At 44.9% G+C, this 25,040-nt stretch overlaps 1 protein-coding gene across 4 annotated transcripts in view; it reads right to left on the bottom strand.

Annotated features, from left to right (window-relative positions):
• Window positions 1–22,172, bottom strand: part of LOC140731737 (uncharacterized) — a 36,519-nt gene extending 14,347 nt beyond the window's left edge. For 3 of the 4 annotated variants that reach the window (XM_073053483.1, XM_073053492.1, XM_073053501.1), the window contains exons 1-2: window positions 22,070–22,172; window positions 15,932–16,099 (exon numbers count right to left, since the gene is read on the bottom strand). The gene's annotated coding sequence lies outside the window, so the exon portion shown is untranslated. Of the gene's footprint in view, window positions 1–13,261; window positions 13,422–15,931; window positions 16,100–22,069 lie in introns of all 4 variants that reach the window. The other variant, XM_073053510.1, reaches the window with a different exon arrangement.
• Window positions 22,173–25,040: the final 2,868 nt, after the last annotated feature.

The following is a 25,040-nucleotide window of genomic DNA, read 5'->3' on the forward strand; positions in this document are numbered from 1 at the left end:
ATGGCTATTTAACCTCATTCCCCTTCCTGACTCTCACCCAGTTTCCTGTGTCCTGCACCTTGGGTGCAACTCACCTCTCTTCATGTCATATCTATCACCCCCTTTGATTCCCAGATGATCTGGAATTCATCCATTTCTAGCTCCAGCTCCCTAATATGCAGGATTACAAGCTGCAGATGGATGCATATTTTGCAGGTGAAGGTGTCAAGGAAGTCTCCCCACCTTCGCAAAAATGTCTCATCTAATTTGTAATGACCGGTGTGCTGAAAAATCTTGTGCTGTGCAATTTTTACCCAGTGACAACAACATGTGCACACTAAATTTCAGAAAGAGAGGTATTTATTATTTATTTTAACAGCCAGCAAATACCTGTTAATAAGAACTCTGATCTCCTCTGGGTTTGATCGAGTTCATCTGCACTCTCACACAGCCTATGTCACAGGCCTGTAGCGGGTAATGAAGGATTTTCTCACCAGAGCATTTGCACACCATCCATATCTGATTTGCTTTCTAAATGAAACTTTAAAAAGTCAGATTTCAAAATATCACTCCACCTCTTCCCACTTCCAAATTCTCCAGCAACTTTTGCATCGCCACAATACACACAGGTAACACCAGTTTCCATATTGGACATAATTATTTCCCCTGAACCCTCCCACAGGTGACTGATGGTGGTGAACTCATTGATGGCAACGCCAATCATTATGAAGGGAAGAGCAGTAGTCTGTCTCATTAGAGTCTGGCACGTTTGTGATGTGAAAGCTACTTGTTGCCCAGGGCAAAGATGTTTGATATCATTATGTACCCAGAGAGAATGGGTAAAAAAAAATGATCTCACGGGTAGAAAGGTTCAGAACAAGAGGAGGTAGAACAGGCAACACACACAAAATGCTGGAGGAACTCAGCAGGCCAGGCAGCATCTATGGAAAAGAGTACTAATGCTGAGTTCCTCCAGCAATTTGCGTGTGTTGCTTGGATTTCCAGCATCTGCAGATTTTCTCTTGTGATTGGAGGTAGAACAAAGGTGATTTTCTCAACTGCTGATGTAAAAGAATTTGTTCCCTTTCTCCGAGTTCCTAATCCTTGCATTTAGATAGCTGTAGCTCAGCTCTGTCTGAGAGATCCATCAGCTCCTATTCCTTCATCAGCCGGAAGCTCCCCGGGACCTGTGTACAGATCGTGGGGCTGAGAGAGGGGGAAGAGAACAGGACTGTCCCGGGATTGTGGACTACGGTGTCCGGAGCTCACAGCAATTGTCCGTCATTCAGCGTTGCAATCCCGCCCAGAGATTTCCTCTTAACTGCAGTCGATCTGCCCGAGACCTTTTGAGTTCTGCGAGCATGTGTGATATTCGGGAACTTCCACAACCCTAATGCCTGCGCGTTCGCTCAGTGCTTCAGCGACAGCGAAAATTGTTACCCAGAATTTTCTGGGTAATCATGGTGCCATTAAAAGTTTCTGCAAGCACTGGTTTCATGCCCATACCTCAGTTTTGTTTTGTGCAGAAAACTCAGCAGCTCTTTTAACACAGAAAGCAGCTCCAATAAACAGTACAATTAATATCAGCAAACTTTCCATGTGTTTAATGCCAAAGTAGAACCTTCTTAAAAATGCAGATATAAAACACAAGTGATTTTGCTCTTGCTGGAAATGTGGACACATACACACAAAATGCAGGAGGAACACTGCAGTTCAGGCAGCAACTAAGCAGAGCAGTGCACAGTCTAGGCATGCTGAAGGGCTCATCCTAAACGTTATCTATTTATACTGCTCCACGTTTGCTGCCTGATCTGTTGATTTCCACCAGTATTTTGCAGAAATTAACCACCATTTTTTTCAATCAACCTGTTTCCTAATGTTTCTGATCTTTCATTTGAAGCCACATCCTTCTGGTCCGATTCCTCTTCTTTCTCCTTGTAATCTCTAGAGCCTACCTCTTCCTGCAGCCCCAAAGCCCTATCTCAGGCTGGCAACTCGTTAATTTCTGACTCTGCTCCATTGAAGATTCACCCTAATGATCTGAGCAGGTTAGATGTTTGTCAAGGAAGCATCGAACGCCCGACTCAAAGTGGGAGACATCTTTGCAGAAAGAGAGGCTCCTTGGAGAAATACAGGACAAGGTGTTTAACATAAAAAATATCAAAAATATATAAAAGACTAACAAACAAGGTGATAAATGCAGAAAATGCCAAGAGAAACCAGACACAGTCCAACACATTCTTGGATCCTGCAGCAGTTTAACTCAATCTGATTACTTACAAAGATACAACCAAGTGACAAATTTCATTCACCAAAATCTTGCTTTAAAAAAAAAATCATGAATGACCACCATCACCTCATGAAGGCACCATAAATTCAAGCCTGATCCAGTTTTAGAGTCAAAATCCTTCAAATTATAAGACAAACAATATATTATTTCAGATAGGACAACCCATAGTAACCATCTGGATATAATATTACAGGATATACTATCAGGAACAACTTCCTCAACCATTATAACCATTCCCAACACACGCATACTCCTTGACCAATGGAAAACTTCACAACAGGCATTGTTTGTGTCATCAGTCCAACAAACAAATTATTTTCTCTGTCAATCAGCTTCCAAATATTGCTACTGTCATTTGCTGCCATGCCCACTGCTGATTCCCTTCCCATCATACGTTCTTACCTCGACCATCGTCCAGAGCCCCAAACTCTGCCCTATGCAGACCCGCCTCTGGTTTCTGACCCTGCTCCGCTAAACATCCAACTGATGCTTTCCCACTCTGCTTTCAGTCTTCAAAGCACAGTGCTGTTTTCTAACAACCCTTTAGGAGCAGGGAAAATGACCATAATGTGAAAATGAGCCATGAATAAGGAGGTTAACTATCAATGTCATTCTTCCTGAGCCCAAAGATTTGAGGGGCGAAGAACATGTCAGACAGAACTGCAGTCAGCTCGACTTCTTCAGTCTGCAGAGAATTCAAAAGAAACCTCTTCACCCACAGAGTGGTGACTGTTTGGAACCCATCACCACAGGGAGAATGGGATGGGAACAACAGGGGAGGATTTAAAAGGACTGTCGTGGAACGGAATCACTGGCAGGGTCCAGCCTGCCTGAGTTGACTCTCTACTGTACATTAAGTGTGTTATAAATTCACTAAGTACTGGAGACAGAATTTAAAACAGAACTGATTTATTTGTCTCAGATTGAGAATATTAAACTCCAGTCCCATTAAAGGTGAATGTGCAGCAGAAGAAACTCCTCCCATGCCCAGCGACCAGGGTGCAGAACCGGGTGTAGTGAGCAGCAGCAATAATTGCAGAGTTCAGCACCAACAGTCACTGTCAAAATTGCATCAGCAATGGTGATGGACAATTTTTACAGGTTACAAATGTCTATGGAAATAGCAAACACAACACGCCAGTTATGCTGTCTCTGTCCAGATATTTAAGAAGTGGAGCAAGGATTTCACTTGATCATCCTTCCTGCTCAGACTGTGGGGAGGGATTCACTTGATCATCTGAACGACTGGCATGCCCGTCATTTTACAGCAGCAGAAGAAACTCCTCCCATGCCCAGGGAGCTAATTGAAACTTTCTCCCCAGTGTGAACCCGGTAGTGTGTCACAAATATAACATGCTGTAAGGTTTCACTGCTGATGTAATGGCCTCTCTGCAGTACTTCGCTGCTAATGAGAAGACGCGAATGGAGAGAGTGGGCCCTTTTTCTTTCATTTTTGTTTTCTTTACTAACCAGTGTGAACTCGCTGATGTACTTTCAGTTTAGATGATTTAGTGAATCTCTTCCCACAGTCTGAGCAGATGAACGGCCTATGTCCAGTGTGAACTCACTGGTGAGCCATTAGGTCAGATGACCAAGAGAATCCTTCTCCACAAATTCAGCAGATGACCAGCCTCGCAAGTGTGAACTGACAGGTGTGTCCACAGGTGGGAAGACCGACTGAATCCCTGCTCACACACGGAACAGGTGAATGCACTTGGCCCAGTGTGAATTTGCTGAAGTACCTTCAGTTGAAATCACCGACTGAATCCTTTCCCACTGACTGTGCAGATGAATGGGTTCCCCGCCGTGTAAAATGAAGGGCATGCCAGTTGTTCAGATGATCAAGTGAATCCCTCCCCACAGTCTGAGCAGGAAGGATGATCAAGTGAAATCCTTGCTCCACTTCTTAAATATCTGGACAGAGACAGCAAAACTGACATGTTGTGTTTGAGATTTCCATAGACATTTGTAACCTGTAAAAAGACCATAAGACAAAGGAGCAGAAGTTGGCCATTCGGCCCATCGAGTCTGTTCGACCATTTCATCATGAGCTGATCCAATCTCCCTTTTAGTCCCATTCCCCCGCCCTCTCACCATAACCTTTGATGCCCTGACCACTCAGATACCTATCAATCTCTGCCTTAAATACACCCAACGACTTGGCCTCCGCTGCCGCCCGTGGCAACAAATTCCATAGATTTACCACCCTCTGGCTAAAAATTTATTTTTCTCATCTCTGTTCTGAATGGGCGCCCTGCAATCCTCAAGTCATGTCCTCTCGTACTAGATTCCCCACCATGGGAAACAACTTTGCCACATCCACTCTGTCCATGCCTTGCAATGTTTGAAATGCTTCTATGAGGTCCTCCCTCATTCTTCTAAACTCCAAGAACAGTCCATGAGCGGTCAAATGTTCCTCATATGTTAACCCTCTCATTCCCGGAATCATTCTAGTAAATCTTCTCTGAACCCTCTCCAATGTCAGCACATCCTTTCTTAAATAATGAGGCCAAAACTGCACACAGTATTCCAAGTGAGGTCTTACCAGTCCCTTAGAGCCTCAACATCACATCCCTGCTCCAATACTGTATTCCTCTAGAAATGAATGCCAATATTGCATTCCTCTTCTTCACCACCGACTCAACCTGGAGATTAACCTTAAGGGTATCCTGCACGAGGACTCCCAAGTCCCGTTGCATCTCAGAACTTTGAATTCTCTCCCCATTTAAATAATAGTCTGCCCGTTTATTTTGTCTACCAAAGTGCATGACCGTACACTTTCCGACATTGTAATTCATTTGCCACTTCTTTGCCCATTCCCCCAATCTATCCAAGTCTCTCTGCAAATCCTCTGCTTCCTCAGCACTACTGGCCCCTCCACCTATCTTTGTATCATCAGCAAACTTAGCCACAAAGCCATCTATTCCATAATCCAAATTGTTGATATACAATGTAAAAAGAAGCGGCTCCAACACGGACCCCTGTGGAACACCACTGGTAACCGGCAGCCAACCAGAATGGGATCCCTGTATTCCCACTCTCTGTATCCTGCCAATCAACCAGTGCTCTATCCACGTATGTAACTTTCTCATAATACCATATGCGGCACCTTGTCAAAGGCCTTCTGAAAATCCAAATACACAACATCCACTGCATCTCCCTTGTCTAGCCTACTTGTAATTTCCTCAAATTGCACTAGGTTTGTCAGGCAGGAATTTCCTTTAAGGAAACCATGCTGAGTTCTGCCTATCTTGTCATATGCCTCCAGGTACTCCGTAACCTCATCCTTGACAACTGACTCCAACAAATTCCCAAACACCGATGTCAAGCTAACAGGTCTATAATTTCCTTTTTGCTTCCTTGCCCCTTTCTTAAATAGCGGAGTGACATTTTATCTTCCAGTCCTCCAAAACCAGGCCCAAATCTATCGACTTTGAAAGATCATTGCCTATGCCTCCGCAATCTCCACTGCTACTTCCCTCAGAACACGAGGGTGCATTCCATATGGTCTAGGAGACTTATCTACCTTTGGACTCTTCAGCTTCCCAAGTATTTTCTCTGTTGTAATTGTGACTGCATGTATTTCTCTTCCCTGACACCCTTGAATGTCCGGTATATTGCTGATGTATTCCTCAGTGAAAACTGATGCAAAATACTTGTTCAGTTCCTCCGCCATCTCCTTATCTCCCATTACAATTTCTCCAGCATCACTTTCTATCGGTCCTATATCCACTCTCACCTATCTTTTACTGTTTATATACTTGAAAAAGCTTTTAGTATTCTCTTTGATATTATTTGCTAGCTTCCTTTCATAGTTCATCTTTTCCCTTTTAATGACCTTCTTAGTTTCCTTTTGTAAGCTTTTAAAAACTTCCCAATCCTCTGTCTTCCCACTAAGTTTTGCTTCCTTGTATGCCCTCTGCTTTGCTTTTACTTTGGTCTTGACTTCTCTTGTCAGCCACAGTTGCATCCTTTTTGCATTCGAAAATTTCTTCTTCTTTGGAATTTATCTGTCTTGCACCTTCCTCACTTCTTGCATAAACTCCAGCCACTGCTGCTCTGCTGTCCTTCCCACTAGTGTTCCTTTCCAGTCAACCTTGGCCAGTTCCTCTCTCATGCCACTGTAATTTTGTTTACTCCACTTAAAAATACAGACACATCGGATTTCAGCTTCTCTTTCTCAAATTTCAGTGAACTCAATCATGTTGTGATCACTGGCTCCTAAGCGTTCCTTCAATTCCATCTCTCTAATCACCTCTAGTTCATTACACAATACCCAATCCAGTACAGCCGATCCTCTAGAGGGCTGAACAACAAGCTGTTCTAAAAAGCTATCTCGTAGACATTCTACAAATTCTCTCTGTTGAGATCCAGTGCTGACCTGATTTTCCCAATCCACTCGCATGTTAAAATCCCCCACAATTATCATAACTCTGCCCTTCTGGCAAGCCTTTTCTATTTCCTGTTGTAATTTGTAGTCCACATCACTGCAGCTGTTTGGAGGCCTGTAGATAACTGACATCAGGGTCCTTTAACCCCGCGATTTCTTAGCTCAACCCATAAAGATTCTGTACCTTCTGATCCTATGTCAACTCTTTCTAACAATTTAATATCATTTCTTACCATTAAAGCCACGCCACCCACTCCTTGATGGAAAATCCATCAGATTTACAAAATCCATCAAATGTGTGTAGGACAACATTTCAGATGAGATCACTTGAGTTGTCAAGGCGTGATCTGGCATCACACTGTTAGAGTGAAGTTCAACACAAATCGCAGAGAGAAACTATCTTCTAACTGGGCACAGTGTTGGTATCTGGAATGACCATCAAACTCTCTAATGCTCTTCATGTCTCTATAAGAATGGTGCATTTCTGCTGTCTCCAATCTGTGGCCTGGCTCAGTTTGACTCTCTCCATTGGTATTATTGCCTGTTCTAATGGTCTGCGATCTCTCTACAAATTTGTTCCTCTATATCCCTCAGGCTGTTGGGTGCAACCAAGTCCCAATAGTGGCTACAATATCATAATTCCTGTCCTGAGCTCATCAGGCTTTCCTACCATGCTTCTTGCATTGTGATATACATTCATTGCACCATGCTCAGCCATTTGATTGCTGACTTTGTCTGAGGTCTGAACAACATCTATCTGGTGTCAAGAAAACAATGTCGCAAAAACAAAGGAGCTGATTGTGGATGACAGGAGGAATGGAGACAGGCTAACCTCTATTGACATCAATGGATCTGGGGACGAGAGGGTGAACAGCTTTAAGTTCCTCGGCATAAACATTACTGAGGATCTCACGTGGTCTGTACATCCCGGCTGTGTTGTGAAAGGAGCACAGCAGCACTTCTTCCACCTCAAATGGTTGAAGAAGTTTGGGATGGGGCCCCAAATCCTAAGAACTTTCTAAGGGACACAATTAAGAGCATCCTGACCGGCTGCAACACTGCCTGGTATGGGAACTGTACTTCACTTAATCGCAGGAACCTGAAGGAAGTGGTGCAGACAGCACAGTGCAGAAAGATGTGAACTTTCCACTGTTCAGGACATTTACAGAGACAGCTGTGTAAAAAGGGCCCAAAGGATATTGGAGACCCAATTCACCACAACCTCAAACTGTTCCTGTTGCTACCATCCAGGAAACGGTACCACAGCAAAAGGACAAACAGTCTCCGGGACATCATCTTCCACCAGGCTATCAGACTGATTAATTTATGCCGATACAATTGCATATCTATGTTATATTGACTGTCCTATGTACAAACTCGTTATTATAAATTATGATAAATTACACATTGCACATTTAGATGGAGACATAACATGACGATTTCTACTCCTCAATTCAATTCATCCTCTGCACTATCTGTTCTGTCATTCTGGCTCCCATTCCCCCTACAACTTATTTTAACCACATCACCCTCTCCCCCCACACTAGCAAGCCTTACCACTAGGATATTAGTCCCCTCTTGTTCTGTTCCCCTAACTAATGAATCCCCTATCATCTCTTTGACTTTCCTCTGCCAGGCAATCCCCCCAACAGTTTCCAAAGTGGTCCAGCTGCTGTTGTGCGGGATAGCAAGAAGAGTACTCTGTGATGTCTATTTAAACTCATTCCCCTTCCTGACTCTTACCCAGTTTCCTGTGTCCTGCACCTTGGGTATAACTCAGCTCTCTTCATGTCATATCTACCACCCCTTCCAGCTCCTGGATAATCCGAAATTCATCCATTTCAAGTTCCAACTCCTTAAAGTGCAGGGTTACAAGCTGCAGCTGGATGCACATCTTGTAGGTGAGGGCATCAGGGACACTGAAGGTCTCCCCACCTTCCCACAAATGTCACCCCTAATTTGTAATGACCAGTCTTGTACTGTGAATTTTTTTACCCAATGACAATATGTGCACAGTGAATTTTATATAGAGAGATATTCATTTTAACAGCTAGCAAATCATTGTCGATAAGAACATTGATCTCCTCTGGGTTGGATCGAGTTCATCTGCACTCTCATACAAACTATGTAGCAGGCATGTAACAGGTAATGAAGGATTTCCTCAACACAGCTTTTGCACAACGTCTATATGTGGTTTGCTTGCTAAATGATGCTTTAAAAAGTCAGATTTCCAATTATCACTCCACTGCCTCCCACTTTCAAATTCTACAGCACGTTTGCATCGCCACAATACACACAGGTAACACCATTTTCTGTACTGAACATAAATATTTCTCCTGAACCCTCTCAGGAATTGAGGATATATAAAAAATCATTTTGAACCTATGTAACCTCTCGCTAAAAGAATAATTGGGACTGAATAGGAATTTGTGAACTGAAGTAAACTCTGTCTTCAGCGGTTAGCTAAAACAGACTCATTACACACTGAGAGCTGATAACATTATACATTGTACCCTCATTTGTTGATAACATTATATATTGTATCCTCATTTAAGTAAAAGGAGGAGGACTCACTGATAAGGACAGGAATGAACATCTATCTGTTTGTAATTAAGTCAGGGCCTTGTAAAGGGAATAACTGAAAAGGACTGGACAGTACATCCATCACCCTAATTAACACCTTGATTTAGCAAATTCTCCTATCTAAGTAGAGCCGGCTGATAGCATAGTGGCATCGGTGCTGGACTGTGGAGCGGAGGTTCCGAACTTCAAACCCAACCGGCTCCCCCCAGCACGTTTTCCATCCGGGCGGGGTTAAGAGCTTGTAAACTTTTAGAAAACAAAACTTACCCGGCAGAAGGCAATGGCAAACCACTGCTGTAACTTGCCTCGTATGCGAATTTCAAATACATCAGAATGGCATGGGAGGCAGTCATCTGCTAACTGGAAAAAAATTCCAGATACAATCTTCCTTTCCTTTTTCCTTATCTAAGTAATTAAGTTTTGCACCAACAGATTTTGGTGGGCGTACCAGTTCAAATAACATCTTGCAATAATAATGTATGGGGCTTACTATTTAAAAATACACAGATGTAACCTGACTAAGTCAGTCAGGTCATTGTCGTAAGGTTGCAGTGCTTACGTGCCTTACCTCTGACAACTACCTCTCAAACTCCTGCAGGAGAATGCACAATAAACTATGCTGATGATAAGAAGCTGGTCTCACAAGTTTTATTCAAATTCAACTTTAACATTTGGCATCATGAAGAGGATCCCAACATAGGGCGTGCCAAGCAGATGGGCTGAGTAAGAGGCCGGACCACTCTGGGAACTGCAGAGAACGACCGGGCACCCAAGAGGTATTTTATGCTTTGTCACTTTCCGTTAGTTCCTTTGGAGGTATGGTCCCTCACCCAAGGCTGATCGCATACCTTGACGGGATCAGGAAAGAATCTGTTGGTAGACTCGTATAAGGTAGGCAAAATTTTCATAAGTGGGCAGGAGGTGGACCCGGTAAATTTTACTAAGTGGGCAGGAGGCGGTACTGGGTAAATTTATCAATTTAGCAGGATGTGCCAGACGGGTAAATTTATCTGATTGTTAATTCTGCAGGAGGCTTTGTGCTGGGTAAATTACTTAGAGAACAGGGGTCAATTGTAGACGATTGAAACGAGTAGGCCAGGAGCAACCTGATACAATGCGTGTCAGAGTTTTCCGGACAAGGAAAAAAGTTTGCGAATGTTGAGTGCAGCGCTGAATAAGAAATTGGGGAACAAAATGTGCCCACTGGTGGGGGGGGGGGGGGGGGGTGGACCTGGGATATGCCTCATGAGAACAAGCAGTAAATTTGATATGGAAAAAGAACTGTGGAAAGAAGTGGAAATAGTTGAAACAGGAATGGAAGGAAAAGGCAGATGTAAAGTGGAACAGTATATTATTAGCAAGTTGGAGGAATAATGCATGTGACAAAGGGACAGAGGTATGTACTGCAGAAGGAACACCAAAGGTTGAGAGACGCTAAAAGCGGAGCGTGAATGGAAGGATGGGTGCCGAAAACAAGAGCAGGAAAAACAACATAAGCAAACCAAGGCCGGTCCAGATAGGAGAGAAGGGCAGGAACGCCAGTCTGAAGTTCGAACTGATAGGGAAACAAGGGATCCCAAAATCATGTCTGGCATACAAACCCTGTTTGAGGACAGTGACCGTGAAGAGGAGTGGGTACCCACTGTACCTCCCCCCCACCTTACCAGGGCCAAGTGCACCCAACGTTCCTGAACCCCAATCCTCCCGGTACTCAGATACGGTGGCTGCTCAGGTAAAACAGCGACACAGGGAAGGGGAGGTCCCTATACCCTGATATCCAGAAAGGGAATACTGAGGATTATTCCGAGACAGGGAGGGCAGAATCCAATAAAACCCCAGAGTCAATGGTTGCACAAAGACAACTGCCCACCCGAATGCTGCCCAGTCCACGAGCAGGAGGACGGACAGCCCTCAGTGATTCCCGTGTATGCACCCTGGAAGCCTCAGGAAATGTTAATGATTATGAATCAGGCCCCATATAGAAAAGAAAAACCAGCACAGTTTGCTCAGTGTGTCCGCAGTACTATACAAATGTTTAATGTGACCCTGCAAGATTTATTCGGTCTCTGCTGCATGATTCTCTCAGCTGATGAGGGGCGGAAATGGAAGGTAGAATTGAGATTCCAAACCTATCAGGAGTGACAGATGGGAAACCATAATGTGAAAGAACAGACAGACCAGATTACTCAAGCCTTGGAAAGAGCTCTCCAACAACCTGTTAACATCACTAAAGTACTTGAGTGCAAACCTAAGCCTGGGCAATTGGGACCAGACTATTGGGAGCGATTTGTGGCCTGCTACGGCACTTTCGCAGGAGTCCAAGCCTTTAATGATGGGAATCAGTCCCCCCAGTTTAATGCCTTACTGCTCCAATGCTTACCAACTAAGTTAGCCAACATGATTAAAACAAATAATATGGATTGGCCTGACAATGACCGAAATCGAATGCGACGAGCTTTGACATATTATTGGGACCCGGCTTTCGAATCCCGATAAAGCCCAAAGAGAACTAATATTAAAGGTGAATATGTTCAGTGGGATGAAGGATGCAAGCGGGCTATATCTGTGGATCAGAAATGGGAACAAAAACCTACCAAGGGACAGGTAGGGACAACAACCCGTTTAGAAATTGACAAGCAAGGAAGCTTCCTACCGTGAGTACCACTCTTCAGGAAGTGCCCCTCAACATGCAAAATTGCAAGTTGCTGGAATTCCAATTCCATTTATGATTGATGTGGGGGCAACCACAACCACTCTCGATCAGGAAATAGTATCGGAAAAGGGATTTCAGCTATCAGACACTACAATCACTCTGTCTGGGTTCGAAGGCACGGAACATACGTATTCACGTACCCAGCCACTGCAGTGGGAATTCCAGGGGGACCCAGTGTGAGATTTCATTTAGAGTCACCACCATTCAGGAGTGTAATCTAGCAGGGAGAGACTTGCTCTGTCTGTTAGAACTCGAGTTTCTATGCACGGACAAGGATACCACCCTGGGACTAGCGAACAACTGACAGCTTCCCCAGTTTCCAACCCCTACTGGTGGGCACTTAAGCCGGACTCCACTGCATTTGCACCCCTTCTGCCAGCGGGTGACCCTCATGTGACTCTGTGCTATGACCCTCCGGGGAGCTCAACTGAGGAAAGCCAATATTAGGAACCCCTCAAGGGACAGAAGTTCCTAGTCACGGTAATCGGAGAGGTTAAAGGAAGAGAGGGCAGTGCATTTCTGGCCAAAGTTCCTTTGGTGATAGACAGGACTGGTGGTTCCCCAAACCACCGCTAGGGTTTGCCCTGGATTCATCTCCAATACTGGAAGACGAGTCATCTGGTAAGACATTCCTTTAATATTGACCGAACCTAAGACATTATACCCCATCTCTGGGCAATTTCAGGCCATGAAGTCGGCCGCACCAACAGCCCCCCCCCATCCGGATCACTGTGGAAGGAGGACAGACTCGCATCCATTCCGCAATAACCCCTCAAGTCCGAGGTAACATTTTATGAGGACAGAAGCTCTTTTGTGGATCCAGCAGGAAAACGATATTCTGGCTATGTGACAGTGATGGACAGTGAAGTAATTGAGCAGGCCTCTTTTGAAGCAGCTGTTTCCGCCCACACAGCTGAGCTGTTTGCTCTGACTCGTGCCTGTCTCCTAGCAACAGACAAAAGTGTGAACATTTACACAGACTCCCGTTATGCATTTGGAATTGTACATGACTAAGGGGCTCTCTGGGAACATGGGGATTCCTGAGTTCCCCTGGCCACCCCATTAGTAATGCCACCTTTGTAAACAACTTACTCACCGCTCTACAGCTACCTCAAGTTTTGGCTATTATTAAATGTGCGGCCCACACCCGCATGTCCAGCCGGGTCACTAAAGGCATTGCTTTAGCAGATAAGACAGCGAAAAGTGCAGCACAATCCTCAGTAGCTGTCATCCCCTCGAGTTCCTGTCAAGCAACCTTCCGTGACTTAAGCAGAACCGGTTTGCCAGACATGTAAGAGGTACTTACTTTTCATGGGGACATCTCTTGAGGAGGAGTGCAAACTGTGGTCCCAGATGAGGTGCCAGAAAGACCTGACCTAGGTTTTTGGATCACCCGAGCATGACAGGATTATGTTCCAACACGGTTTTTACCAATATTGGTCGATTATATACATAATTGCACACACCTGGGAAAGAAGGGAATGGTTGGTAACCTGTACCCTGCACACTGTGCATGACTTCCCTGACCGGTGGACCTTTTTCGTGTCTACATGTTGATTTTATTGAATTGCCTAGAGTATATCGCTATAGATACTGCTTAGTTATTACAGATGTGTTTAGTAGACAGATTGAAGCTATTCCAACTGCCAATAATACTGCTATCACTGTTGTGAAGGTATTATTATGGGAAATTATTCCCAGGTACGGCCTGCCAGAGATGCTGAGCTCTGACAAGGGCCCACAATTTGTGGCGAAAGTAAATGAAGGGGTATGTCACGAACTAGCTATCAAGCAACTATTCCACTGTGTACACGACCCACAGGCCGCTGGCATTGTAGAAAGAGCCATTGGCCCCCTGAAGAGTAAATTGGCCAAACTAACGGCGAAGACTGGACTCACTCGGTTGAAGGTCCTACCGTTAGCCCTATTTCACATGAGGGTTGCCCCACAGGGGAAAACAGGGTTGTCACCAGCTGAAATCATTTACGGACGGCCCATGAGGACACCCTGGAGACCAAGACCTTGTGTTCCATTGCTCCCAGAAAGTCTACCAGCAAAATTGGATATGCATACCTTAGGGGAAGAGATGGGGAAATAAATGCCAACTAACCAAAATTCTCCAAGCATTACATTCACAGGTACGACAGGCTCACAAGGAAGAGAACTACCCCACAGAGAGGAGTGACTATCCCACCATAGAACCTGGGAATTTTGTTCTGATCAAGAACTGGGATCGAGGGAAACTTGGACCTCTGTGGAGACGACCATATCAGGTGTTACTGACCACTCCCACGGCTGTGAAACTGAAGGGGCAATCCCGGTGGATATATCGAACAGACTGCAAACATGTTACTGAAGGAACTGAGTAGAAGGACTCTCTCGGACTAAAGGAAAATGTATTGGTTGATTGTGGTGTTTGTGTTTATGTCTTTGAGAGGGTCACCCCAGCATCCGGCGGTCTCCATGCTAACACCTTTCTGTCCCTCTGTCACACCGATGCCAAACAGGTAGAACTAGGGGCCTGCTGGGTTTGTGCCGAAATTCCACAGCATGGTATAACTATGATTCCAATGTCAGTAATCCCGCTCAACCAGAGAGAGGAACTCTCAGCCTGGGCTTTCTCGGGGAAGTGAGGTGAGGAACTGTGGTCCAGTCAGAGGTGACTGTGGCTGTCAGTGTTTTGAGGGATGGTATCTCAGGCCCCCATCAAATGGAACCTCCTATACTGGGAAACATGCATCCTGGCCATACTTGCAGGTGCCCAGCAGCGGAGAGGAATAATTGAGACTCAGCAATTTTGGATGATTACTTTTCTCTCCTATGGAGTAGCCAGGAATTCACGGGAGGTAATTAATTTGGCTACAGCACTTGAGGAGCTGGCCACAATACTGCAGGGGCCCTGACAGAAACACAGGGCCAAGTAATAGAAATATCCACTGAAATGATTGCAATCCGGCAAACGGTCCTACAGAATCGTATGGCTTTAGATTTTATCATCGCTGAGAAAGGGGGAACCTGTGCTATTATTGACACAGAATGCTGCACCTATATCCCTGATGAGTCTACTAACATTACATCCCTCTCCGAGCACACTGCCCAGGAGATCGACAGCATCAAGAAAGTAGTGCAGGATTTACACGGGTGCACCGAAGGATCGAAATGGTGGTCTTCAAAGGCGTGTTCAGTGATATGTGGGGCATGATATTCCATTATGGCCTAATATTTGTACCTATCATTGTAATAATTACTGATGTACGCTGTTTCTATCCACTGATAAGTCAATGCTGTAGTCAGGTGCTTTCTCCGTAAAAAGTTACTGCTTTGTTGATAATGTAATGATCAAAAGGAGGGAGTGATCAAGTATGTAAAAGGGTTAACACTTCGTTAAACAATAGCAGCCTGTTTTTCTGAAAGGAACTGCTGATGATCAACAGATGTGCTAAGCCATGCTGAGCCATATTTCTTCTTGAGGGTAGCCAGCTATGGTTTCAGGATGGTTATCTCCTTGTGCACTCACGTGTAGAGATAGGACAGCTTCAGTCTGCTCTGTGTGTGTAAGCCATTATGACTATTTTGCAATTTGTCTTTAGGAGCTATCATGTAGTAAATAACTTTGGCTCTAGCCTGTCTTGTGTGGGGGGTATCTGGATGGATGTATCTGTGGTGTAAGGGGAATTGTTGGTCAGTTAGTGGATTAGCGACTAACTGAGTAAGCCCCGAGTATTTGGAATAAAAAGTTTGTACTTATACGGTCTCTTAGTGACTTTATCCGGATTTGACTTCCACAGAATGCGAGTGGTTTAAAGGGCTGGGCTGCTGGAAGCACATTTCCAGACCTGGAGTGATTGCAACTGGGTCTGACAGAGGCATAACTGGTTCTTCTGGGCACATTCAGTCTCACTCCAACTATTTCCTACCTTCCCTTGTACAGGTATGTAATGTCTAAAGGACCAGAGTTTGAGTAAATGAGACTCACCAAACTTTCTCCCGACTGAATCACTGGAATCTCCGAGTCAGATGGGTTCTCTCAAGTTGATGCTCTTAGTCCTCGGGCTGGTTCACTTGGTGCTCTTCCCTTGTCTACAGTCGTGGTTTGCTTCCAGTTGGGATTTTTCCTCCAATAAATCTCTCACCGCTGACCTAACTTTAACAAGAAAGAGAATGAAGCACATTAACAATAAAAAGGAGAAACAAACATTTCTGTTTAATGATACTAAGAACAAAACTCACTGAAATTTAAACATTGAAGGCAAATATAATGATCTCAGTGAACAATCTTTTATTGCCCCTCACAGGTCACAAAACGATATGGGATAAGCAGGAGCCATCAGTCAATCATGGTAAGACATAAGACACACGAATAGAATTAGGTGATTCGATTCATCTGGTCTGCCCCACCACTCAACCATGGCTGATTTTTATTCCAGAACCATATTCCTGCCTTCCCCCTGTAACCCTGAAGCTACTTAGTAATCATGAATATATTAATCTCTGTCATAAACGTACCCACATGGCAGCTCAACCAACCTCTGCAGCAACAAATTCCACAGATCAGACATCTTTTGGCCAAAAAATTTTTCTCATCTCAGTTTTAAAGGGAAGCATCTTTATTCTGAGTCAGTGCTGTCACATCACAGACTCTCCGACTAATGGAAACATCCTCTCCATGTCCACCGTATCCAGGCTTTTCAGCGTTCGGTAGGTTTACTTAACCGTACATCTCCCCACCACCCCACCGTCCCTCTGAACTCCATTGAGCACAGGTCCAGAACCATCAAATGCTCCTTGTACATAAAGCCAATCATTCCTGAGATTATTCTTGTAAACCTCATTAACAACAACTGTACTGAACACATTTCCAGGAATAACAGACAAATTGGTACCAGGATAATTTATAGGGAAAAGTTGTGGTTTCTTTACACAGAATGAGCCATTTACATTTCCAGGTTAAAACAGGTCCATTTCAGGAAATTTAAACCATTGCAGGGTGAATGTAATAAAAAGAAACTGGAATTACCAGAAATACTCAGCAGGTAAGTAAAAGCTGTGGGGAGAGGAACAATCTTTACAATTCAGGTTAATAATGTTTCGTCAGAATGACCTCAAACTTTTTCAGATGTTAGTCCAGATTTCCAGCAACTTGAGATTCTGCCTGATTTCCACCGAGTGACAGTGAGGGGGGATTTCCAAACACAGTTTGAACACCAAACTCACGGGTCTATTTCTAATGTTGTAAACATGGAACAGCCCATTTACTCAGAGCCTCTCCCTGTGAGGGATGGAATACAAACTCATTCTCTCCTCAGACTGACAGCCATTGCTTCCAAAGGAACTCCAGAAACAAAGATTTGATCCCAGACCTGGAATATTCGCTCAACATCCCATAAACCTGGGCAGCTTGATCCCCAGGTCCATTTTACTTGGAGCTAAAACTGTGATATCCCAAGACCCAACCTCACAGAGTCACACAGCTGAATCTGCAACTCACCAACCCTGAGAGTCTCACACATCGTCTCCACATCTCACACCTGGTAGTGCTATCCGGGATTTCCCCACAACCCATTTCCAGCTGCTCGAAATTTCTGCTTCATTGCAGAAGGACGACCATCCAGCCCCATCGGTAGAAGAACTAAACAAAATCAAAGCTAAAACACCAACAGTTCCATTTGCCTAGAATGTAGATCACAGGATTATAGCCCAAGCACCAACTCTCCCAGTACTCTTTGCTGACAGTAAATTGCAGTAGTGTGTCAGCCAGTCACTGTTCAAAAACTAGCACCTCCACACCAATGCACAACAGAACTGGTACCTGATGACCCTCTGGCATTCCAGCTAACAAAAACCAATCCTGGAAATAACACAGTGAGGCTAAAGATGCAAAAGAACACTTCACAAGCAGGACAAAGTTTAGAAGGAAGATTGCTGATATAGAACGTTCAGGTGGTGATATACAGGATGGTCCGAGGTTGACCAAGATAGTTGATGTACATCACTGAAGTGGGGTGGTGGAGGGAGGTGGGGTTAGGAGACTGGACAGAGGTAGAACAAGATGGGCAGGGATGAGCAGATGGAACCAGGTAGGAGAAGGGATCAAGGACAATTACTGATGGTCCTCCAGCAATATGCAGATACTGGATTAATGTTCATACTACTGCACAAAAGACCCTAAAATGACAAAGTTAGAGAAAACAGTAAGAACTTTGCCATATATACTTTGACACATATTTTTATCAACACACCACAGAAAGTTTCCCATCCGGACACTTCACGCCTTTGCATAGTAACTGCTCTGCCCATGACTGTGAGGAATGGCAGAGATCTTCGGATACAGATCAACACAACGCAGAAACCATTCTCCCCCCTACACTTCCCAGTCCCTCGGTAAAGCAGGCAGTGAAATCAAAGATCCCCACAACCTGGGACATTCTCCTTTCTCACCTTCCCCAGTCCAGGAGAAGACACAACAGCCATAAAGCTCAAGGTCAAAGGTGAGGAGCCTCAGGAAGCGAGGCGAGTTGGGGAAGTTAACGGGACTCAGTGGCCAACTTCAGATTTCCCCAGCACAACATGGAGGAAGCATCACCACCCATCCGGGGACTGTCCACACACACCATGTAATCTGGCGTCACAAAGCGGAAGGCTGGGCAGATCTGCAGTACACAGCCTCATGTGACCTGTTGACAGGCCTCCCATTTCAATTCTGCGGAAATAGACAGCCTGGGCTCCTGGTTTGGATCGTTCAATGCAGATCCAGTGAAGTCTACACATTTTTGATGAGCCCAGATAACTGGGTACTAAATGAGTAATTAGCCCTCAGTTCACGGCTCACGGCCAACATCAGACCTCCCTGCTTGGGACCGGTCTCAATACTCACCGATAGGAAAGTGATATCTTCGTCCTGCAGACAGTGAACCCGACCCCTGGCTCCCTGACCCAGGAGGTGAGAATCTTTCCTGATCCTACAGACAATCCAGTGCAGCAGAGCGGAAAGGAAAACACCGTCCACCCGGAGACTGTGAGCATGCGCAAAGAGATTGTTACATCATCCAGAGGGCGGGGCCTCGGAAACAGGCGTGTAGATGCTGCCCAGCTGCGGTTAAATGGGATGGGCAAACGGAATCACGTGACCAGTGGGGTCTCCCACCCCAACCAGAGACTCCAGCTACCCAAAACTCTGTGGAAATAAACAAACTTGCCCCTCACATCTTCCCTCACCTTAAATGTATTAGAGATTTCAACCCCCAAGAATAATATATCGTCTGTCCACTCTATCTATTCCTCCTGTAATCTTATAAACGTTCATCCAGTCTCATGTCAGCCTGTGCCACTCTGGAGAAAACAGCACAAGTTTATCCAACTTCTTGTTATAGCTTATTCCCCCTAATCCAGGCAGTATCCCAGTAAATCGCTTCTGCACCCTCTCCAAATCACCCGACACCATTTCGAGAATGGGGGGCAACTAGAACTGTATGAGACACTCCAGGTGTGGTCTAACTAGTTTAACATAGCTGCAACACAACTTCCCAACTTTTGAATTCAATGCTTCAACTGATAAAGAGTACCATGACATTTGCCTTCTTAACCACCCAATCAATCTGTGCAGTCTCTTTCAGGGAGCGATGAGCTTGGAGTCTAAGAACGCTCTGCTCATCAACACTATTAATGGTTTTGCAGTGTACTGTCTCATACATTCAGGGGTGCAGTGCTGCGGGAGTTCACCGGAGGCACCTCTGTTAAAAAAATGTCAAAATAAACAAGCAGGGGATTTAACAGTGGCCGCATATTAAATAGAGGGAATTTTACAGAAGCAGGGGTTGGGGAGAGGGGGTGTTGGCTGGTGGGGAAAATACCACTAATAACATTAGGATATTTGATCGTTTTTGGTGAAATCCTGGAGCTGTGATGGTTTTTTATTTAGGTATATGTAAAATACCTTCTCGCTCGACCCATTGTCCTAAGAAGCTGGGAAATACCTATACACAAGTGTGAGCATTTTTCTGCTCTTTCCAATGGGTACTATTGGATTCCAGGAAGGAGCTATATTAAGCAAGGAATGAACATCAAAACATAAGTTTAAAAGTCAAAAATAATGAAAGAAAAATTCACTGCTCACTGATCTTCAGCCTGATTTTCAGATTCAGATTCAGATTATTGTCATTTAGAAATCACAAATGCAATGCAGATAAAAAATGAGACAACGTTCCTCCAGAATGGTATCACAAAAGCATATGACAAAACAGACTACACCAGAAAATCCACATAACGTTTGGCAATCCCCAATCCAGATTCCGGAGAGGCTACTGTGTATTAATATCGCGCTACCGTCTTAGCATGTTCCCTAGAAAGGAGCACCAAATCCACCAGACAGAACAAGACCAAAAACTGAAGCTACAAGAACTGCACAAAACCTCATAGTTACAACGTATAGTTACAACAGTGGAAACAACAGCATAATTGATTTAAAAAAAACAGACCATGGGCACAGTAAAAATAGTCCAAAGATGTTAAAGGACTATAAGTTCAAAAGAAATCACCACACAGTTTCCACAAGTCCCCAGTGTCCCGACAGAAGGTAATGATCCAAATCCTCTTCTACACCTAGATAAATTTAGCTTTTTTTTACAAGCCAAATAGAAAAAAAAAAATTCTAGGCTATAAGCTAGTTTTAAGTCATTTCAACTATCATTAGTAGCTGATTAACCCCTTGGCCTCGCTCCACCAACTGTAGTTGACTAGAAAGAGGCTCTTTTTCTCTTTGTGTTGATAACAAAAAGAGTAATTTTGTGAGGCAATGAACAAGATAATATGCATTTCCAAACCTCCCAAATGGTTGCTCTCCTCCAGTGAATATTTATCACTTACAAAATACGATTTTTTTATTTGTATAGATACAATAATAATTTATGTAATGATTCAAGCTTCTTTAACTTTTTATATATTTAAAGACTAAACAGAATCTATATAGGACTAACCATGTAATAACCGACGTATGAGGATATTGTGAGTATCAAGACTCACAGGTACACTTCCTGTCCAACCATTTCTGCGAGAGAAACGGTATGAGGCACATTTGCTAAGGCTTTAGCAATAGTTCATTGGATGTTCTTTCTTCATACTTCATTGCTTGGTTCCAATTTAGATGTCTAAAAGTGTAAAAAACCTTAATTGCTTTATTTCTGTCATTTTTATACCTGCTTAGAAGCACTGCTAAGCACTGCGTGCCCTGCTGTTTGCTCTGACTCAGTAGTAAGGCTACACATGTGGTGGTCCATGGTCCATGGAATACAACAGTAATTTTTTCCTCACTAACAACCCTATAGCTTCTAAGCAAACAATGTTATTTTACTTGCTTGATAATTATATTTTATGATAATTAGTTAAGTGCAACCATGCAATACTTTGTCATATTATTAAATTATTATATACGTAATTGCACCGGTTATACACAACACTGAAATGTACTGATAGGCTATAATCTGGTTAATGTCTTAATTACCACTGTATATCTGGAATTCATATATTTCTTTCATCTTGGTTTAGTGCTTGACATTATAAGAAGCCCTATTCATTCACACCCAATTTGTGTACCTGCTCATTACATGAATGGGGCAAGGAAGTTGCCCAGCACATGTAATGAGCAGGTACACAAATTGCGTGTGGCATACGACGGGTCGATTGATAAGATCGTGGCCTAAGGTGGAAGGAGTCAATTTTACAAAACCTAGCAATTTTCAATTATCTGAAACAGAAATACCACAAAAGTTATTAACTTCAAACTTTCTGCATAATCAAAGCGTTGAACTGCACGTGCATGTAACGAGAGCTGTGTAACTTTAGGCCTCCCAACTTGGGCCACGAACTTATCAATCACCGCTCGTGCAGCTCCGGCAGCTAAACAATTGGCACTGCTCCCCTGCTCCAGCCGTCCGGCACAGCTCGGACCGAAACGTCGACTGATGCTGCCTGGCCTGCTGCGTTCCACCATCATTTTGTGTGATTCGCCCAGATTCGTTTACACGGATTTGATGAGGAGTTCGGGGTGTCATAGTGAAAGCCCTTTCCCAATGCAACCGGCCCAGATTTAAACAACCCCGGGATCAAGCCCCTTACTCACCACGACCGAACGGGAGAAACGTCCTGGCAGCTGCGGTCGACACCGCGCATGCACTTAGCAGGAGAGGTTCGAGGCAGCACCACCGGTGGCCGGAGGTCTGCACATCGCCGCCAGTGGCCTGCCGTCTGTATAGCGACACAAGCGGCCGGAGGTCTGTACATCGCCGCCAGTGGCCTGCCGTCTGTATAGCGACACAAGCGGCCGGAGGTCTGCACATCGCCGCCAGTGGTCGGAGGTCTGTATAGCGACGCAAGCGGCCGGAGGTCTGCACATCGCCACTAGTGGTCGGAGGCGGGAGGGATTTACATGAGATGTAAATCACGCGACAAAATCTGCAGATGCTGGAAATCCAGAGCAACACAAAAAAATGCTGGCGGAACTGCCGGGTAGCATCTATCGAAAAGAGTCAACAGTCGGCGTTTCCAGTTGAACCCTCCTTCAGGACTGAGATGGAATGGGGGAAATATCTGAATAAAATTTGGGCAGGCGAGGAAATGTCTCGCTGGAAGGTGATAGGTGAAGCCAGGTAGGTGGGAAAGCTCCAGAGCAGAAGAAAATAGAATCTAATAGGAGAGGAGAGTGGAGAATAGGAGAAAGGGATGGATCAGTGGACCCAGGGAGAAGTGATAAGTAGGTGAGAGGACGTGAAAATCAGAGTGGAAGTGGGAGGGGGAAGCGATGGGGAAATTTGTTCTCCGGAAGGAGAAATCGATATTCATGCCATCAGGTTGGAGAGGAGGTCACTCAGACGGAATATAAGGTACTGATTTGGACCCTGAGGGTGGCCTCATTTTTGGCACAAGAGGAGGCGATGGGTTGAGACGTCGGATCGGGAATGGGAATCGGAATGAAAATGTTTGGACACCGGGAAGTCCCGCTCGGAGCTGATAGATCAAAGGTTAATTTATTACCAAAGCAGGTATCCATAAACAACTCAGAGGTTGTTTTTTTTTCCTTTTCCAGAGCGTCACGAGTCACGAAACAAAGAAAGAGCATGGAAGTCGATCCAAGAGAAAAATCAAACTCCCACCCCATCCCCCCCCCGCATAAAAAGGAACGGCATCCCGATCATCAACCCCTAAAACCCACCCCTCCCGCACAAAAGGGAAAAATAACATCGACCACCCCCCCAAAAAACAACCCTACCCCGCACAACTGCGGAGGAGCTGGTGCCATCAGTGTCGAGGCGGCCGCATCGGGAGCAGCGGACACAACGGGCGACCCCGGAAGATTCACAACTGAGGTGTCACCTCACCTGGAAAGATGTTTGGACAACGGAGAGAGTTCGGCCGTCCGGCCCTTTCACTATGACACCCCGAACTCCTCATCAAATCCGTCTAAACGAATCTGGGCGAATCACACAAAATGCTGGTGGAACGCAGCAGGCCAGGCAGCATCAATCGACGTTTCGGTCCGAGATCCTCCGTCAGGACCCGAAACGTGGAATGTGCTTCTTCCAATAGATGCTGCCTGGCCTGCTTCGTTCCACCAGCATTTTGTGTGTGCTGCTTGAATTTCCAGCATCTGCAGATTTCCTTGTGTTTTGGCGAATCAGCTGTCTGAATTATTCTCTGACTTTCAGAGGAAGGGGTATCTATAGTCCCCATTGTCAGGGTGTTGAGTTTACCAGGAGACAAAGACTGCAGGGTCGAGAGGTTTTCTGTTGACTGTGTGTGGATCCCGCTGGCAATTCTGGTGTTGTGACCCGAATCGAGACAAACACCACCCTGCACTCCACCAACAGCACGGCACAGCCAAACACATAACAGGGGACTTTACATCTCACAACACAACAGTGATGAAACCCGTGATTAATGTTGTTGTCCCACTGAAATTATAAGAAACGTCCATTAAGGTGTTTTTAAATATGAGTGCTCCGCCACATGTGACGTCACACATGGGTTCCCCACACCGGGATCTGCCCTCACGTGCACGGTGTCTTACATCACCCACGCGCTGTTGTGCTCGAGCTTTATCGGTTTAACGGCTGAGCCACGATTCGCGTGACCAGCCCCTCCCTCTGCTGTAAACAGAGAATTCGAGAGCTGCGCTATTGCCATTGGTGCGAAGCGATATCAATCACTTGTCACACCCAATAGCGGAGACGGACCAGCCGAGAGGGCGTTACCCTCACTTAGTCGTCTCCCGCTCCCGTGACGACCAGCCGTCAGAGCGAAGCAAATCTCGAAGTAAACGTCCCGCTTTTTGATTTATTTCCATTTCCATCCGAGGGAAGTTGGGGGCTTTTGTGAGACATCTCCTGCCTCCAATATCCTTCACCGTGTTTGGAAATTCTCAAAAACTGTCATCTGTCTGTGAGCAGCTGGAAATTAAAGAAACACTCAAGATGCTGGAGACCTGAAATCAGATCAGGAATTGTTTGAAGCCATTCGGACACAGGGTGTTGGAGCTGAAGCATTAACTTTGTTCCTCTCCGCAGATATTCTTCACCTGTTCAGCGTTTCTTGTATTTGCAGGGGTTTTTTCAGAAAATTTCGTTGGACTGATTTAAGTATTCCTTGGAAATGGACTTGTGTAGGGCGCACAAATTAATTCAATCTCTTGCAACACGGAAACAGGGATTTAGGCCCATCTAGTCTGTGCCATTTTCTGCCTGGACCCATCCAGACTCTAGATGTCACTACCTTTGCAGTAGGTTATTCAGGCAGGAATTTCCTTTCAGGAATCCATGTGGCTTTAGCATATCTTGTCATGTGTCTAAGGTATTCCGTAATCTCATCCCTAACAATCGATTCCAACAACTTCCCAACCACTGACACGTCTATAGTTTCCTTTTTGCTGCCACCTACCCTTCTTAAATAGTGGGGTAACATTTCCAATTTTCCAGTCATCCGGTACAGTCCCAGAATTTATCCATTCTTGAAAGATCATCGTTAACGCCTCTGCAATCTCTCCAGTTACTTCCTTCAGAACCCAAGGGTTCATTCCATCAGGTCCAGGAGATTTATCC

Source organism: Hemitrygon akajei, chromosome 1 (assembly GCF_048418815.1).
Source record: "Hemitrygon akajei chromosome 1, sHemAka1.3, whole genome shotgun sequence".
Lineage (NCBI taxonomy): Eukaryota > Metazoa > Chordata > Chondrichthyes > Myliobatiformes > Dasyatidae > Hemitrygon > Hemitrygon akajei.